This window comes from Bison bison, unplaced genomic scaffold (genome assembly GCF_000754665.1).
Source record: "Bison bison bison isolate TAMUID 2011002044 unplaced genomic scaffold, Bison_UMD1.0 scf7180017864035, whole genome shotgun sequence".
Taxonomy (NCBI): domain Eukaryota; kingdom Metazoa; phylum Chordata; class Mammalia; order Artiodactyla; family Bovidae; genus Bison; species Bison bison.
Genome location: NW_011494607.1, coordinates 152759 through 171113, shown reverse-complemented (window position 1 = coordinate 171113; position 18355 = coordinate 152759). Strand labels below are relative to the sequence as shown.

The 18355-nt window shown below is 41.0% G+C and overlaps 1 protein-coding gene across 2 annotated transcripts in view; it reads right to left on the bottom strand.

Moving 5' to 3' along the window:
- The window catches only part of EPB41L2 (erythrocyte membrane protein band 4.1-like 2), a 163956-nt gene extending 148655 nt beyond the window's left edge, over positions 1-15301 (bottom strand). Inside the window, exon 1 of one of the 2 annotated variants that reach the window (XM_010834618.1) lies at positions 15081-15301. The gene's annotated coding sequence lies outside the window, so the exon portion shown is untranslated. Of the gene's footprint in view, positions 1-3172; positions 4536-15080 lie in introns of those variants that run through there. The other variant, XM_010834617.1, reaches the window with a different exon arrangement.
- Between the last annotated feature and the right edge of the window lie 3054 nt (positions 15302-18355).

Sequence of the window (18355 nt, the reverse complement as noted above, 5' to 3'; positions counted from 1 at the left end):
ACTGGAGTTGGCAATTTCACCTAAAGCCATAAATAAAAGAAATACAAAAGGAGGTTTCCTTGGGTAGATGCCTTTAACTGAGGGTAAAATTCACCAGCACAGATACCCAGGGAAATCTGGTTAATTCCCCATAAAACCTGGCATGTAGTATTTCTGCAATACAGATATTTGCAATTATGCCTCTTCCTTCAAATAAATAATAGCAATGAAAATTTCTGAAAGGCTTCCAGTGGCTCTGCAGGGAGTACGGAGACCAAACTGCTCAGTATAATCTCCCAGGTTCCGCACTGACTGACTCCAGTCCAGATACGAGGCTCATCTTCTGCTTCTCATGCTCTCTCACACATCCCAAGCTCCAGCCACACCAGCCTCCTCAACAAGAAATGCTTCCGTGTCTTCATTAATGCTGACTCTCCTCTGTCTAGACCGTCCACTTCCCCTGTCTACACTTGAGGAAAAAAAAAAAAAAATCTAACCCCAGCTTCCAGGTATAAGGTTAAAAACAAGCAGTTTGTAACCAAACCTAACAATAGCTCTGTTACTGACTTTTAGAAAACAGAATAAAACATGGGGGCGGGGGAGGCAATCAAGTTATTTGTGAGTTTATGGTACATACACACTCTCACAAATCACAAGGCTCTCAAAGGGAAGTCTGGTAAACCAACCCAGCAGGGAGTGTCTACCACTCCAGGAGGACCCACTGGGAAAGGAAGCAGGATGCCAAGAATGGCGAAGTCAGACTTAAATGGAGAGTAACACAGCCCACACTCTGAGACGGCCCTGAGGTATACATAGTGAGTGAAGGCAATCCTCCAAATGGACAGAACCAGGGGCAGTAAGATCTGATCAGGAATTACACTTCAAGGACAAGCTATCCTCAGAGCAACCACTGCTCTTAACCTACCTAATCATACACCCCACGAACCACACAACTTGGTGATCCAAGAGGGTAATTTACAGCTATACGACAGGATAGGGCAGAGCAGAGCACTGTCTAGGGGGAAATCTCAACAATGCAGCTGATCGCTGACATCTGATCTGGATGGAACTGAAGCCAGAGGAATGGACATCACCAACCGGTACACGGTGTTCTGAGACTATACTCTGCCTCTAGATGCAGCAGGCCAACAGAACTTTATATGGTCTGTCCTTGGAAGAGGGAAGGCCTGTACCTGCAGTTGACCTGTGTAAGCTGAACCAAAAGGATATACACACAATTATACATTACACTTAAATGTATGGAACTGTGTGTATACATATATATATATCAGACAAATGGTGGAATGTAGCACTCCTAATAATCTACTTAGCAGCCACATCTAACTTCCCCTTCTGTCACCATCCCCCTGATATTTTCCTCCCACCCAAGACTTTGCCTGGATCTATTCAAGCCATTTGGGTTCAGCCATAATTGGAGTGTCTCATATCTTCCTCAATCCCTTTTTTATCTCCTCCCATTATCATCTATAATTCCATGTTAACTATACCAGAACATCTAACTCAATAAGTGTTGAAACAACAGCACAGATATAACAAGATATAGAATTTTGTTCCTGCTGGCTTATCATCTATATATCGAAAGTAAATATTCTTCCCATTGGATCCTAGAGTAATAAGAGCCAGGCTTGAGATGCTTTTCTCTTCTGGAAGAAGATTGGTCGAAGTATCTACCAATCCCCTGGAGAGGATTTCCTCTCACCTCAACCTTTAATGTTGCTGTTGTTGTTTAGTCGATCAGTCGTGTCCAACTCCTTGTGACCCCATGGACTGCAGCCCACCAGGCTCCTCTGTCCATGGGATTCTCCAGGCAAGAATATTGGCATGGATTACTATTGCCTCCTCCAGGGTATCTTACCGACTCAGGGATCGAACTGGAGTTTTCTGTATCTCCTGCACTGTCAGGCAGATTCTTTACCACTGAGCCACCTGCGAAGTTTATTTCTGCCACAGAGTTTAGTGTAACAGGATCTGTCCCATACCAACTGTATATTTATCTTTAAAAGAAACAGATGGGATGGTATGGCACAGGGCTTGGTATCATTGTCTAAAACCAGCCCAGCTGATGGCTAAACATATACAAACACCGTAATCCCTGGGTACCTCTGCCGCAGATGACAGGAGTCAGGCCACCACAGAATCAGCTCTTGTTGGAAATCAATGAGCCAGCTGTCCAAGACGAGCCAGGGCTTATGTGATAGGATCTTTACTTGTTTTAAAGGCTTCTTAACAGTTCTAATATAGACCTATTATGCTTTTATGATCCTGGAAAACATCCAAAATGATTAGCCCATCCTTTTCTGACTCATATATCTTTAGGCAATAAAGGTACACACTTTCTACTAATTGAGAACTTTCAAGTGAGTCCATCTAATGAATGAATGCCCTATGGAGTAACATTTCTAAAATTAAGCAGTACTATCTTAAAATTTACAGATACAGAAAATAAACTCACAGTCACCAAAAGGAAAGGGAGGGAGGAATAAATTGGCAATATGGGACCAACAGATGCACACTACCATATATCAAAGAGAAAAACAACAAGGCTTTACTATATAGTGCAGAGAATTATATTCAATATCCTGTATTGAACTCTAATTGAAAAATAATATATGATCGAATTACTTCGCTATACACCTGAAACTAACAATGTGCTGCTGATGTGCTCAGTCATGGCCGACTCTTTGTGACCCCATGGACTATAGCCCACCAGGCTCTTCCGTCCATGGAATTTGCCATGTCCTTCTCCAGAAACTAACAATATGGTAAATCAACTATACTTCAATTTAAAGAAGAACAATTTAGATATACAGTCGCCAAGGGCAAACAAGCACGTTTAAAAAGAAAACCCTGTTGTTCTACCTCATACGTAAATTCACAGATAAAACACTGGAAATGCTCAGCCGTAATGGTAACAATTGTTGTTCCTGAATGTGGACAATGGAAAATTTTGCTTTATTTGTATTTTTCTATATTAACAAGCTTTTCCCACTAAACATACAATAATTAAGAAATGTTTTAATAAACTAAAATCCACTTAAACAAAGAAATATGAGTTTCCCCCCTTCATTTCTGTACCCCTACTTTGGCAGTTTTAAAAGCAGTACAAAACAAGCTGGCTAAGTCCCAGCAAAGTTATAATAAACTGGTCGTGTGCCATGGGGTATAGATTTACCTGAAACACAGGGATACATTCATGCTACTCCTCTTTGAGCTTGGCACTATCTACAAGAAACTACTGGACTCTAAGAAGCACATGCTTGCAGACACTGTTACATCAGAGGCCTTTTTTAAAAGTTAGATTTTAACTGGATTTAAAAGAATGAAAGGAATTTCCTGGATTTTATCAGGGCAATTTCCCAAAAGATTTTTGCCCCCACTTCTTAGAAGGATTAAAGCCACTTAGCAAATTATAGGGTATACTTGCCACTTAAAATGCTATTAAGAACATATAAATTAAGAGATCTTTAAAAAGCAGTACATGTTGGAAGAAGCTGTTTTAACAGTTTTCTATGAAGTTAGTCAAAAAGTATCAAATGTCTGAATAAAGGAGGGATCTACTTTCCGACCACACAACACTATGGAGAGATGGGGACCACATATCTACAGTCAAGAAAGAGCCTTTCTATGTTTTATCATCACGTGACAAGTTATCACTGTCAAGTTTTCACTACAACTTCATTAAAATACCAAGCCATACACACACAATGTAACACAGCACAAGGAGGACAGCAACATATTTTTCAGAACTGCAAAATGGCATCTGCGGAATGTCTCAAAGGAATGACAAAGGCACTTCTTTAGCCCAAACAAAGAGAACAATGTTTCCACTAGGACACTACAGGACTATTGCATTTCAGGGGGGAAAGGCAGTAAAAATTAACACAAAACAGAGCTGAACGTGTAGAATGACAGTCTGTGGGGAAGAATTAAAAGAAACTATTGAGAATACAAGTTTCATGTGTTACAGTACACAAAATTAAGAGGGCCTGAGGTTTTAAAAGTTGGGTGATTTCATTAAGTTTGAAAAGAAAATTACCTTTAAAATTCAAAATGTAAAATTACTTATCGGTTGAATCAATTAAGTGTTTTAGATTCACAAGCACCAGGCATCTATATTGTTTAGAAGATGGCTTACAAACAACCTATGCCAGCACATGGGATCATTTCACTTCATTTCCCATGATCACTCTATTAGAAGTGTACTATCAATGCCTCCATTTTATAGATAAGGAAACTGAGGCCTGCAGATATAAAATGATTCAGTAACAAGCAGATCTGAGTTTCAACTGTAACTCTTTCACTTATTAGCTATAAGACTTTGACTTTCTTTCCAAGATACTTTGACTTGCAAGACTATCAACACCAAATAATGGTCACAAGGATTAAAGACAAACTATTGTCAAAAACAGGACAAAAAAATTCCTAAAATAGCATACTAAAATGGAACTAAACACTTTTTAAATGGAGGTGAAGGTGAAGTTGTGATATACCCACTCAATCATGTAATGTCTTTAAAACACTGATATGAAAAGGACTTAAGAAATGCCCTCGGGGTGGGGGGGGGGGGCGGGGGGGGGGGGAAGGGCTGTGAGAGAATGCCAAGAGTAGTCAAGGTTAATTACAAAATACAGTAAATAGCTGAGTATACTTAATGGAAAAAGATCACAACAAAGACAAATTGATTGTTCCTCACTTTTATCTGAAGGGTATATACTTAGTTATCTTCAGTGGAGAGTGCCCTAAAAAAACAATTTGATGACTTTTGTACTGTAGGAAAAAAACAAGCAGTAGACTCTGATTCAAGTCAGTAAAACCAGTAAATAAGTTACCAAAGGTAAATTTTTCTCATAACTAACATTTTCTCATAAATTTGTTAGCCCTACTGTGCCTCTCTATCCACCTCATCTTCCTACACTCCAGTTCTGATCACATCATTCACCTGTTTGGAAAACCTCAGTAACTGCAGAAAGAAAACCCAAATTCTTTCACCTGAAATGCAGTCCTCTAGGCTCTGGCCATACCCTCCTTTCTAACTTTTCTGCTCAGTAGGATGCATGATGATTTCTAGTCTTGAGGGAGGAAAAAGCCAAGAATCTCCAGGCTTACTCCTCGAAGCATGCCCATCACAACCACCACCATCAGGCAAAAGCCATCCACCGGCCATGCCCTGTCCAAAGAGTGCCATCCCTCTCTCCTCCAAGTGCCCACGACACTCCCTTACCCCCTTCCAGAGCTCTGTACTTTCTGCAGTACTGATCCTATGAGCACATCTTAGCCACCATACTTAACAAGTCTGTCTTATCTCTGGATCCCCCAAAGCAAAACACACACTCCCTTGCACAAAGTTATGCTTACCACATTTGAGGAGAAAGAGATGAGATTATAAGAAAACACTTTTTAAAAAACAAACTGTGCACCTGGTTTTTTCAGACAATTCCTGGCACTGTCATCTTATTTTTCTATTATCCAAGATAATCACCTTAACGATTCAATAAAGTAAGCCTAATAATAAATTAAATGGCCCTCCAGTGGAATAAACACTATTTTGGCACATTTATGGCAAGAAATGTCATGCCATCTTTTAAGATTCATACAAGGAAAATGTGAGGAGTGTGAAACAACTATCTTCACCTGTATGATTGGTTCTCATGGGTTAAGACTAACCTAAAGGATCATCACCTTCAAAAAGGTACTGAATTCTAAGAGAAGCAAGAAGAAAACAGAAGTGGCTCTGAAATAAGTCCTACAACAATACGTTTGGGGATATACAGTCCTCCTGAATCATGAGTCTGGGAGGGGCCTGAAAAAATAATGTAGCCAATCCTTTGCATCACAGACACGAGAGAATCTAAGAAATTCTGAGCTAAGTGAGGGAATTTTTATTTTTTTAAAGAATATTGTAAGAAAAGGCAGAAACCTAACTTCCCAGCCAGGTTTGTTTTTCCAAAACACGTTTTCCTCTTGGTTTTTCTTTTCCCAGTGTACCTTCAAAACTTCCAATTCCCCACAGGTGTAAAAACAGTACGAAAATGCAGGCTAGTGGCTTTTTTTTTTTTTTTTAAACCACAGCATTTCTATAATCTCTCCTTCATGCAAAGCATTCACCAGAGACAAGTATGGAAGATTTTGCTCCTTTCTCCACTCAGGGTAACACAGAAGATCACAGGAGAAAGCAGGAACAAGGGAAAAGCGCAGGAGAACGTGCAGGAAAGCAGCAGCTATGGCTCTCAGAGCCAAAGCCACAGACAGGAGATGTACTATTTTATTCTGGAACACTCAAATACAACTGTATAATTACACAGAACCTTCAGGATGTATCTATGTAAATACAATATAAGCTTATCTTCCAGGAAAGCTGGCCAACCCAAACACCCAAATCTGGACCGTACCGCAACCAGCTCCACGGCTGGTACCTCCCTGGCCATCATCCTCTACTTACTTGAGCTGCATAACAGGGCCCTGTGAGACAGAATTCAGGGCTATTCAGTCCATCCCAGGAGAATGACACAGAAGTAACTAAAATACCACGACCCCTCATGAGATCAAAATAGAGCATCTAAATAAAAACACCAACTCAGGTTCACCGGGACTGGACTCACCGGGTGATCACTGAGCTCCTCGGAGCTCACACCAGCAGCCCAGCTCTGCGATCACTGCCACCACTGTGTGCTCGTGGGCACAATCCAAGGACGCCTGGATTAAGATAAACGCCTTACGGGGCAGTGCTGACACAATTCAGTTCCTAACGCTTATGTCAGGCGCAGCCCAGCCCCGGGTCAGGATATAATACGACTGATACTAGAACCCACCGGTAAACATCAATATCTTTAGGAGGCAGTGTTCCTTTTCCAATCATAAAATTCATCCCTAAATTATTTTCCTCTTTTCACTGACCCGAACAGAAACATATGGAAAAACAATTCCCCATAGCCTGGAGAGTATGCAGAGCCATTAGTACTTAAAAATAATGAATAAAAAAAAAAAGACTTCAAAAGAAATAAGATCACATTCTAGCATCACAAGACTTCTTTAAGGAAAAAGAACACGTGTGTGTGCACATAAACGTCACACACATGTACTGGGTCCCTTGAATGATGTGGCTGCTGTCCTGCGGTCAACTCTTGGAATCAGTCTCCTTTTGCAGCATATCTTCTATGTCCTGACAGTTTTCCATAGTGAACAAGCTGAAAGAGAGGGAGAGCTCGACACCTATTCTAAGGCAAGCAACCCCACAGGAAAAAAAGGAGTTGACCAAAAATGAGACTCTTTACACGATACTGAAAACCTTTTTGGAATAAATTAAGCACAGTATTATAAGAAATGCAGAGCACTGCCAGGAAAAAAAAAAAAAAAAGTTTCTTAATTCTGTTTCTTCCTACTTCAGTCACTCAAGCTATTTCTGTCATATTCCTCATCCAACACTTAAGCTGTCATCTCTAGTGGAGTTTCCCCACCCACTACAATCATTTGAAAAACTTTTGGGAAGAAACCAAAAGTATAAGCATCCTTGCCAAATGACATTCAGATTTTTGTCCCCACCCTAATAGTTGGCTGTTTATCCTTATTTCTCGATCTCTTTCCATTCTTACTCTTTCCTTCTTCCTCTACCTACAAATGTATCCCAGCCATTATTCCCTTTCTTCTCCACTTCCTATTCCTACTTCTTCTCCACTTACTCAACACTAAGTTTCTTCACGCCCTTCATCCCATCTTCCATTTCTTCCCTCAAGATACAGCAAGTTCAGAGATATACAAAATCTTAAGTTCTTCAAGATGCAGAATTTAAAATATGCTGAAGACTTCCTGTGGAGGAATTTTTCCAAGAAAAACAAAAACTGAGGATTCTCCGTCACCTATTTTTCAGACAGCCCTGCAGTAGCCCACCCATCAGCTGCTTTATACAGTTTCTTCTAGCCTGAGTTCAAACAGAGGTGAGGGTGAGTCTGAGGCTATGTGTGCCAGTACACTGTATGAATCCATAACAACTGCCTCAGAAATGACATCTAACTACTTGCTGACCAAAACAATATGCAAATCATACTAGACTCGCTTTTTCTGCAGAGATATTCCTGAAATCGGCAGTACCGGCAGGACTACCAAACTCACAGAGAGGAGGCCATGTTCTCTGATTTGCCCTCAATGTGCTCAGAACTTTTTTAACAAGTTACAATAATAACAGAGTGAGCCCACAGGTGCTCTGCTGGTACTATAGCGAGGAGGCAAAGTGAAGGGGAGAGAAGTGGAAGGAAGGAAAATAACAAGACAACATCCTGTCCTTGAGGAGCCAAGAGTCTTATGCACACAACCTCATGCAAAGTTAACATTCAGAAAATGTTACTGTTTTCAAGACAACAGTAGAAGAAATGGACTCACACAACCTCATGGAAAGTTTAAGGTTCATAAAATGTTACTGTTTCAAGACAGGGGTAGAAGAAATGCATTAAGACTATGTGAGTAGTTGCCAAAGGAATTATACAGCCAAGAACTCTTATGGGAATTCAGCAAAATAAGGAAAATAGAATTCCAGAGAAGAGGAAATTTAGCAAAGGAGATGATAATTAACAGTTTGGCAAGACCACTAAAAAGTTTGAAGAGATTTATTGGTTTTAACATGACAGAAAGAAACACTTCAAATATGCTTGTGCTAAGTGTAAAGCACACATTTTTAAACTTTACTTCTTCCAGGTTCACATCAAATAACCCTAAAATAGCAACAATCCAGCCATCTCATAATGGTTTCTAACATCTCCAAATCACTTGGGGCAAAGTAATTTAACTACACAGGTGTGTTTGAGTAGTCTCAAAGTTTCACTTTTTTTCATACTCAGAGTGAGATGGATTAAATTATCTGGGGCAACAATCTCTAATTTATCCTAGAGATAATTATTCACACATTTTTGCCAGTAAATAAAGTAAAATAGGCAGAATGGGATAGTTAAAAATATACTGGAATAGATGGAACCAGTTCTAATTCCAGTTCTGAAAGTAACAGGAATTTAGAGCAAGTCATTTAACTTCATTTTATTAAATTACCTAATTATAAAATACAGGGAGGATTCATTACCTCTTAAAGTACCTCATAGTTCTAAAATTCTGCATTCTAAAAAAAAAACTACTTGGCGCGGCAAACATGACACAAAGTTAAATGAAAATAAACGTCAAAACCATAGTATGAACCCTACTTGTGAAATGTACATAAATATGCATTTACTGAAGTGGTTATCCTATAACCTCTGAATGTATTCTATCACCTTCAAATGCATTTTTTACAAAATAAAAATATAATATAAAGAAATTATGTCTTAAAGTGGGAATGAGGCTGGCTTTTACTATTTATGTTTCCCTGTATTGCAAGTTTTATTCAACAAACACATAAATTTATCATTAAAAAAAAAAATCCAATCCCAAACTCTTCGCCCTCTGTGAAATACACTGGAAATCAGAGTTCTCTTGGAAACACTCCAGGCCAATCTCGGATCAGGGGGAAAGTAGAGGGAGGAAGCCCCTCAACCTTGTTTTATCACAGCTCCTTTTCTCTTCTAGTCTGAACCCCCTCCTCCGTCCCACCCTTCCCCATCAAAATCTCTTGGGAGTGATTGAACGCAAGTAACCTAAAACTGGAATTTCTGGGACTGCGTGATCTTCCAAAAGCACTTTATTTTCATCTCTACCTACACACATGCACACACACACACCCAGAATTAGATTTCATACTTATTCTGCAACAAATCCTCACAGCAGTACATAAACGTTCTTTAAGAAAAAAAGGCGTGGGCAAGCTATATTGGAAAAAAAAAAGAATGATCTGGCACCTGCGGTGGTGATGTCATTACCAGCCAAGGCTCTGAACTGTCTCTGGAATGCAGCTGTGGCTAGAATCCCTTAGGCCACCCAATGCTATTTAACATAAAAACACAGTCTTTCCTGGCACAAGAAAACCTCACAGTCACACGTGACTATACTCTGCTTAGGAATCCTACACTCAGAACTTTACGGCTTTAAACACTTTGTAGAGCACAGCCATCACTGTGCAGGACCATCCCTGAAAGTCAAACTTCAGCAGCTCTAAACCGTTAACTTCCAGCAGGCCTGAGAAGGACTAATTCTGCACGCCTGTCTATAGGCAGTCCAGAAAGAACTGACTCATTGGAAAAGACCCTGATGCTGGGAAAGATTGAGGGCAGGAGGAGAAGGGGATGACAGAGGATGAGACGGCTGGATGGCATCACCGACTCGAGGGACGTGGCTTTGAGCAAACTCTGGGAGTAGGTGATGGACAGGGAAGCTTGGTGTGCTGCCGTCCATGGGGTCGCAAAGAGTCGGACACGACTGAGGGACTGAACTGAACTGACTCATGACAGGCCAGATTTTGAGTCACTGCCTTGGAAACAGGAAAAAACATACATACACCCCAACCTCAAATGAAGTGAGGACTTTGTTGGGGAAGGAGTGAGCACAGGGGGGAATGAGATAAGGATGACACAAGTGAAGCCGGGGATGGGAGTGCATGCGGTCACAGAATCGGACATGACTTAGCAACTGAACAACAACTCTAAGTAAGTAAACGTTAGTTGTTATTATTTTTTCCCCACAGAAACAGCCACTAAAGGGAGTACTAACTCCCCAAGCCTACTTCAGATGGTCCAATTAATCCATAAAGCTTAACTGCAATTTTTAAGGAAAACACACATAAGGAGTTTCCCCTAACACACATTTGCTCCCCAGAAGAATGAGTAGGGGCTGACCCTTTCTGTCACCCTTCATTCACACTAAGACAGTCCAGTGAAGAATCCCGACTCTACCACTTCTCCAGCAGGGACCAACCCAGAGATGTGGTGCCTGACCAGGGGGTTGACATGGCAACTCTTGGCAACTGGAGATGAAGAGCCACAGGAACCTGGGCCTCCACCCAAACTGCCTAAAACTCTCCACTCCACCATGGCTTGATCCCTTTTTTAAAAGCCATGGAATTTTTAAAAGTCATGGCCTGCTTTTTACCACCAACACCCGACCAACATGGCCCCATAGGAAGGGAAACGAAAGTCTCCACCTCAAGTTCAGACTAGAAAGCTACACAAGGCCTTACAATTTACTGTCAAGATTTTACTACTCAGAGCACGTGAAGAGGGACAAGGAACGTCCAGATGCGTTCGTCCGTTCTTACTTACATTCCAAAGGCAGAGCCAAGATCACACGGGGATGCTAATGATCATTTATTTTAAAGTCAACAAGACAGCCGAAAAAGAAAGAAACCAGAACTTCTAACTCACAATTCCCATGACTGTCCACATAAACTTTTACAGAGCTTTGTCACCCTCACAACCCTCTAAAAATCAATTTTCAATTTTCTACAACTGACTACATGTTATGTAGTAAACCTGTGACTCTAAGTTGCAGAAAACTCTCTCCCTATGACCCAGAACACATCAAAAGCCCCCTCTCCTTACCACTTAGCTTTTACGAAATCACAGGATCTCAATTGTGACCCACACTTTGACTTTTTTCCAGTGTATTTCCCTCAGTCGGACAGAAAAGCTCCCTAGACCCAGGGTTGAGCGAGAAGCTCAACTAGTGTCTGGACCATATTTCACCACCACGCGACCATGTATAAAGCCTCTGCTAGAAGAGAGGGGGCTGAATCCCCAACCTAGGATGCATTCCAAATCGAAGTCATTTTCTCTAACAGTACTCCCCACTCCTTTCTGTAAGCCACAGAGCGGTGGGGGGGGGGGGGGGGGGGGTTCCTGTGTGTGTTGTTTCCTACTTTAAAAGCGAACCCCCTGATCCTGCCCTCTGTACCCTCTGTTACCCGTTCCCATGTTTCCCAAACACTTTCAATTTTTTTCTGTGACCCAGTTCACAAATATACAGTAAACACACCCAGTTTTAATGGAAACACAGCTTTCAAGTGGCCACTCTGATCAGGCTTAAAGCATAAGCGTTTTGTGCTAAATCCAGCCCCAGTCCCAATGAGCCTTCTCCCTGCCAGCGGGCTGCCTCAGCCAGGAAAGGGGGCACCTCTTTCTTCCCACCTCCCTTTCTCTTCCCCTTCCCCAAGGGGAAGCTCTGCGCAGTGGCAAAGCTCTAGTCAGTGAGGTTTGTCCGAGGTGTGATGATTGCTAATGGAAAGCTTTTCCCAAAAGGGAAGTCTTTTTGAAATTCACATAAAATTCTGTATAGACTAGATAAGGCCCCAACTTTCACGTTGTTTATGCCATTTCACTTTCTAAATGCCAGTTGTGGCCTTCTGAAATGATTTCTTGAAAAATCCTGCCCTAGACCTACCATTATCTCATTTTCATTCGTCCCAACCTCTGATTATCTTCTGTCTTTCCTTGTGAACCACAACTCCAACAACTCTGTGACCCTGAGCAGCCTGTGCCCGCAGCTCCATCTTCACAACCCTCTCACAGCAGCCTGACTTCCGTGGGCCACCAGCAGACCTTTACCAGCCCCTCTCTCCTCCAGCATGTCCACGGACTCTCTGGCTCCACCTAAGGTACAGTCTTACTTCAGACTTGCACCCACGCCACCGACAAAAATAAGTAACGATGGTAACTTTTCTCAAGTCAAATTCATGGCCACAAACTTTAACTGGACTCTCAGAGAGCTCCAGAAATCCTAAGACAGCTCCCTAGTCAAGCCACACCCCCACTCTCCCAGACATAGATTTCACATTTGTGCATAAAGCCCCAAAAATGACAGACCAGAAATATATGACACTGGATACTGGTTCTTCCTATGATCTCAGCCGCAATCTAACTCTATTTGTCCTCCAGTAGAGAAAACCAGATAGTGTTCAACACACTCAATGGTGTATAAGTAAATAAAAAAAAGTTACTAGCCATTCATTAAAACAAACAAACAAACAAATCTGCCTGGTACAAGGCTGACTTACTATTATTAAGTTTAAGGACAATTAACTGTTAAAGAATAAAAAGTCTTTTTGCTTTCTCTTATAAAAATGTTTGGTAATACTCTCTCCTCAATTCTCTTACCAAAGTAATTCATGTGCAACTCTGCCCTGCCTTTCTAATCACTGTCAGGCATAACAGTTTATTGTCCAAATATAATCTGTTCAACCATGCAAACACCTGTGCAATCAGGCATGTTCAATTTGCAAGGGACAAGTCCAATGACATGGCCACAGTGGTAAGCACTGGTGCCTGGCGAGTGAGCCTTTCACTGAAAGAGACAGCTTTTCTCATAATTATCTCTATTTTGAATCAAAATGTCTAATGCTTTTATGTAATTCAATAGAAAAACAAAACACATGCATTACAGAGTTGCTATTTATTCCAACCCAGGCCACTAATGGTGACACTCAGGCACATAATAAACCCCAGAGTAAAATAAAGCTGTGGCTCTTGAAATTCAAGGGCCAGAAGAGAAAGCAAAGGAAGCAAATCTGCCCAAGGAGACAATAAAAGGTTAAAGCCAGAACTCTATGTGCCCTAAGAGAGCAGCCACAGCGAAATCACTGCCCGGTTTCAGGGGTCATTTCTATCACTTTAAAACTCCGTTCTTCCTGGAGGGGAGCCGGACATGACCTAACGCAGTTGAGAAATCCAGATTGAAATAACACATGCCAGCAAACAGGCAGATTTGAGAACATGCAAAAGCTATAAAAGCCCTTCAGAGCAAGAGGGTAACATAGCCTGGAGGAACTTCAGGTAAAAGACATGAACACCACTTATACCAGCAGATACGCAGAAAGGGCCAAGGCCACAGACTAGCCTTCCCACCTCAGCCACCTGGACTGCTAACGTTTAAAAAAGAAAAATACGTGCCCAGCACAAAAACCCAACAAGGTGATGTTAATACAGTTCCTACTCTTCACTTACTTAGGCTCCTTTCCCAGCACCCTGAGTTTCAAAAGCTCTACCAACCGTTTTCTGTTACTCAGTTTTCAGATTAAGGTGTTTCCTCCTGGCTCTGCCTCCTCCATTCATCCACTCTATGTGGAGGCGATGGCCACTGTATACCCAGCACTGTGCTAGGACACATAACCCAGTAAGGGAGCAGGGGAGGAAGCCAATGATTACAACCCACTCTGAGAAATACCTACTTAAAGTCATCTGCAAAACAGTAGATGAGCAGAGAATGACTGTAAAATTAGAACCATCTCTGAAACTGTGGTGCTGGAGAAGACTCTTGAGAGTCCCCTGGACTGCAAGCAGATCAAACCAGTCAGTCCTAAAGGAAATCAACCCTGAATAATCATTGTAAGGACTGATGCTGAAGCTCCAATACTTTGGCCACTGATGCAGAGTGGTCAAAGTGCACTTTGGCCACTCACTGGAAAAGACTCTGATGATGAGAAAGATTGAAGGCAATAGGAGAAGGGGGCAGCAGAGGATGAGATGGTTAGAGTGCATCACCGACTCAATGGACATGAATTTGAGCAAACTCAGGGAGATAGTGAAGGACAGGGAAGCCTGGCGTGTTATGGTCCATGGGGTCACAAAGAGTCAGACACCATTTGGTGGCTGAACTAAAGGATGAAGATGCAAAGAAAGGAGGGACAGCATCCCAAGAATTTGCAAAGACTTCAAGACTGGTACAGGTTGCTCCTTTCAACTTGTTACATTTAATTAAAATCACAAAGGTTAGGCCCAAGAATTCACAAGGCAATAAAATACAAAAGTCAATTTCCCTACTAATATGGTAGGCTAAGTGACAGTTATTGGACCTAAAGATAGCTTCTTTTTTAGCCTGTCTGAAAATTTCATTCATCTCTTGTATTTGTTCTCATTTTACAAAAGCTAATCAATAGTTGCCACGGTAGTTATGTGTGGACCTGTGAAGATCACTCATAGTTGCATCTCCTGAACTAATATGTTGGCAAGAGGCACATGACGACCTTCATCCTAATCCAAACTTTGGTGCACATTCCTTTCATTCTTTTGCTTTTCTCCCACCTCAAGTCAAAGTATTTCATGTACCATTCTTAACAGTCAACTAATTGTAACTAAGATAATGGCAGATAATAACTGAATGTGTGATCTCATCTAGGTCAGGAGAGGAGATGAAGGTAGAAAAGAGTTAAAAGAATCCAGTGTAAGGTCAACTTGTGTCACCTGGCTTAGGGCTGGGTGAGCAGACTGGGAGCCTCTTCCTTGACCTGTAGAATGGAGAATAAAAACTTGACTAGTTACCAGAGTTGTTTTGTTATTTAAAAAAAAAAAAAAACTTACAAAGAAATGGTTTCCAATTAATAAGATTTGGTTTGGTCTATGCCCTGTGTTAGCTGGGGTTACCTGGTGGCTCAGACAGTAAAGAATCTGCCTACAATGCAGGAGACCCAGGTTTGATCCCTGGATAGGGAAGATCCCCTGGAGAAGGGAATAGCAACCCACTCCAGTATTCCTGCCTGAAGAATTCCATGGACAGAGGAGCCTGGTGGGCTACAGTCCATGGGGTTGCAAAGAGTCGGACACAAATGAATGAACACTTTCACTTTTTCTTTCTGGGTTAGCTAGCTCAGGGTTTTTCAACCTCTGTACTCCTGACATCGTGGCCAAACAATTCTTTGTCATCCAAGAAGCTGTCCTGTGCATTAAAGGATTTTTAGCAGCATTCCCTACCTCTATACAGAAATACTAGAAGCAGGTCCTTCAGTCATGGCAACCAAGAAACCAAATCTCCAGACATTGCCAAATGTTTCCTAGGAGACAAAACTCACCCATCCACCCCCATCTCAGTAAAGAATCATTGTGCTAGATTATGAGCACCAGCCTATTTGCTAAATAAAGAAGACACTGATGTTGATGAACAGGGCGAAATCTTGAAAGGGTCATGCCTCAATCAACTATTGTCTGTAGTTTAATGAAAAGCTAACAGATATCCCCAACAGAAGAGGAACATCAAAATTAAGGTCAAAAAAAGTAAAGCCTGGAGCATTTAAGCAGTAATAAGTATATAGATGCTCAGGAGTGGTAAAAGCTGGGACCGAAAAAGAGCTTAGTGAGAACACTTAAACTAAATCAAACCAAGTCTCAGTCAGTTCAGTTCAGTTCAGTCGCACAGTCGTGTCCGACTCTTTGCGACCCAATGCACTGTAGCCTCCCAGGCTCCTCTGTCCATGGAATTCTTCAGGCAAGAATACTGGAGTGGGTAGCCCACTCCCTTCTCCAGGGATTGAATCAACGTCTCCTGCCTTACAGGCAGATTCTTTACTGTCTGAGCCACCAGGGAAGCCCGTTAATCTTTATACAAACCCAACCAAAAAAAAAAAAGAAAAAACAGATTTTAATTCTACAAATTAAGATCTGAAATAGTAACTATTTTGACATCATAAAAAAGCACAAACCAGACTCCAAATCCTGGCCCATTCCAACCATTTTCTAGCTACCTGACACTTACCCTAAGCTTTTTCCCTCTTCTAGAGAAGTAAACAACATAGCCAATATAAGAACATAAGCATGGCACCTGGCACACTGTCAGTACCAGTAAGTGACAACTGCCAATAGTTTCACATGGATATTTTATAAACATACATCTAATACAAAATGGAACACGACACCCAAGTTAACTAAGAAAACACACACCTAATATGTTAACTAAAAAAAAAAAAATCCATTACTGTAGAAACACTCCATAGATGCCAAGATTTACCTGCACTTTTTAAGGCAGGAGACAAATGAGTAACTCTCTCTAGACCCACGGTTACAATAAAAGCAAAATATAAATGCTGCCCTTTTGTAAGTACCAAATAATGCAGCACTTGGGCTGCCTCCAAATATATTTCCCCAGGTTTTTATGCAAACCAGCCAAAACACCATTTTAAGCGTTTGAGTTTGAAAATTCACTGTACAAAATTTCTATAAAGGCAAACAATCAAGTAGGAAAGAAGAGCATTTTCTCACACACACCCAGAGCCAGTTTGCAGTTGCTGTTTTTGCTGCACAGAAGTTGTTTTCTAGCCACAAGCTACTACAAATTGTTCAGACCTTTTGGCAGCAACACAGGAAACTGCCCTTTTCACCCGTTCTCCCACAAAAATGTAGTCAATTTCTAGGCAGGCCCATCTCTCAAGGCTACTTGCTTTATGGAGCCAAATGCACACCATTTTTCATTTAGCAATATGAAAGGGCCCCAAATATTTTGCATTTTTGTGAAGAAAGCTGAAAGCAAGTCACCAGAAGACCTATGGGCAAAGCTCTCTATTAAGTCAGCTCATAAACTGTGCTAACACCGCGCTTTACACCAGCATTTGAAATTTATAGGGCATTTGGCATTACAGCTGTTTCTGTTTTATCCAAATCATCCAGGACACAACAGGCAACATGTGAAGCCATTTCCTGATGCTTAATTGTCCTTGGCTCCCCACTATTCTCAACTTGTCATGTTCGAAATAAGTATTTAAAGTAGGCACATCTGCCTTTTGATTTAAAAAAAAAAAATCTCCTATCTTCTCTTTGACTCTAGGCTTTTTCCACAGTCTTAAGGATCACATACAGGTACTTGGGCAAGCTACAAAGATGAAGCTGAATATTCAGCTTTATATTCAGGTATACAAAATCAATCTGTATTTTTCTCCTTCAATTATTTAAGCAGAGGTGAGAACAGGAGGTGGTGCATTACTCAACAGCTGTAACATATTTAACTTCTAAAAATAAAGGCAAAATTGCCCTTATTTTTTAAATTTTAAATCTTTAAATTTTAAATTGCAAAATTAAAGAAGAACCTTTGAAAACTAGGAATTCCTTTGTATCCCATTTGGCTTAAAATTTCACAGACAGATCATTTATAAATAAACAAACAAACCCAAATGGCAAAAAGGCAACTGCAGTTACTCACAGAATGAAGCTGGACACTACTCTGCCCTGGAGAGTCAAGTTCCAAAATGCAGTCTGGTGAACCAAGCTCATAATTCATAAACTGAAAATCAGTCCAGTATTTTCCAGGGAACACTTCTGTCTCCCCAAAACGACATGCAACCTCAAACAAGTTCCAATCATGACTCAAAGGTAACTTCTCCAAAACGGTACAATGTCAAGAAACTCCAGAAACCACACAGACAAAAATGATAAGCCAAGGAAACTCCATTCAATTACATACACTCATTACTTTAACAACAGATAATTTTATTTTTCAGAGTCCAATACTGACACTAATTTAAAATATTTCAAGTTCAGAACCCCTTTCCAAAGGCACCTGAATTTTTCCAGCAAATAATATATACTGTGAGAAATATAGTATATATACTATATACTGTGAGAAAACTAGATGGCAAACCAGGGAATCAAAACTGAAAATTCAAAGGCAAAATCTTCCATGTCGAGTTGGTAAAGGGACCTGGCTTGCCTGAAACTAGTAAGCACAGAAGGCATGCTCTGTTACTGTAATCTTT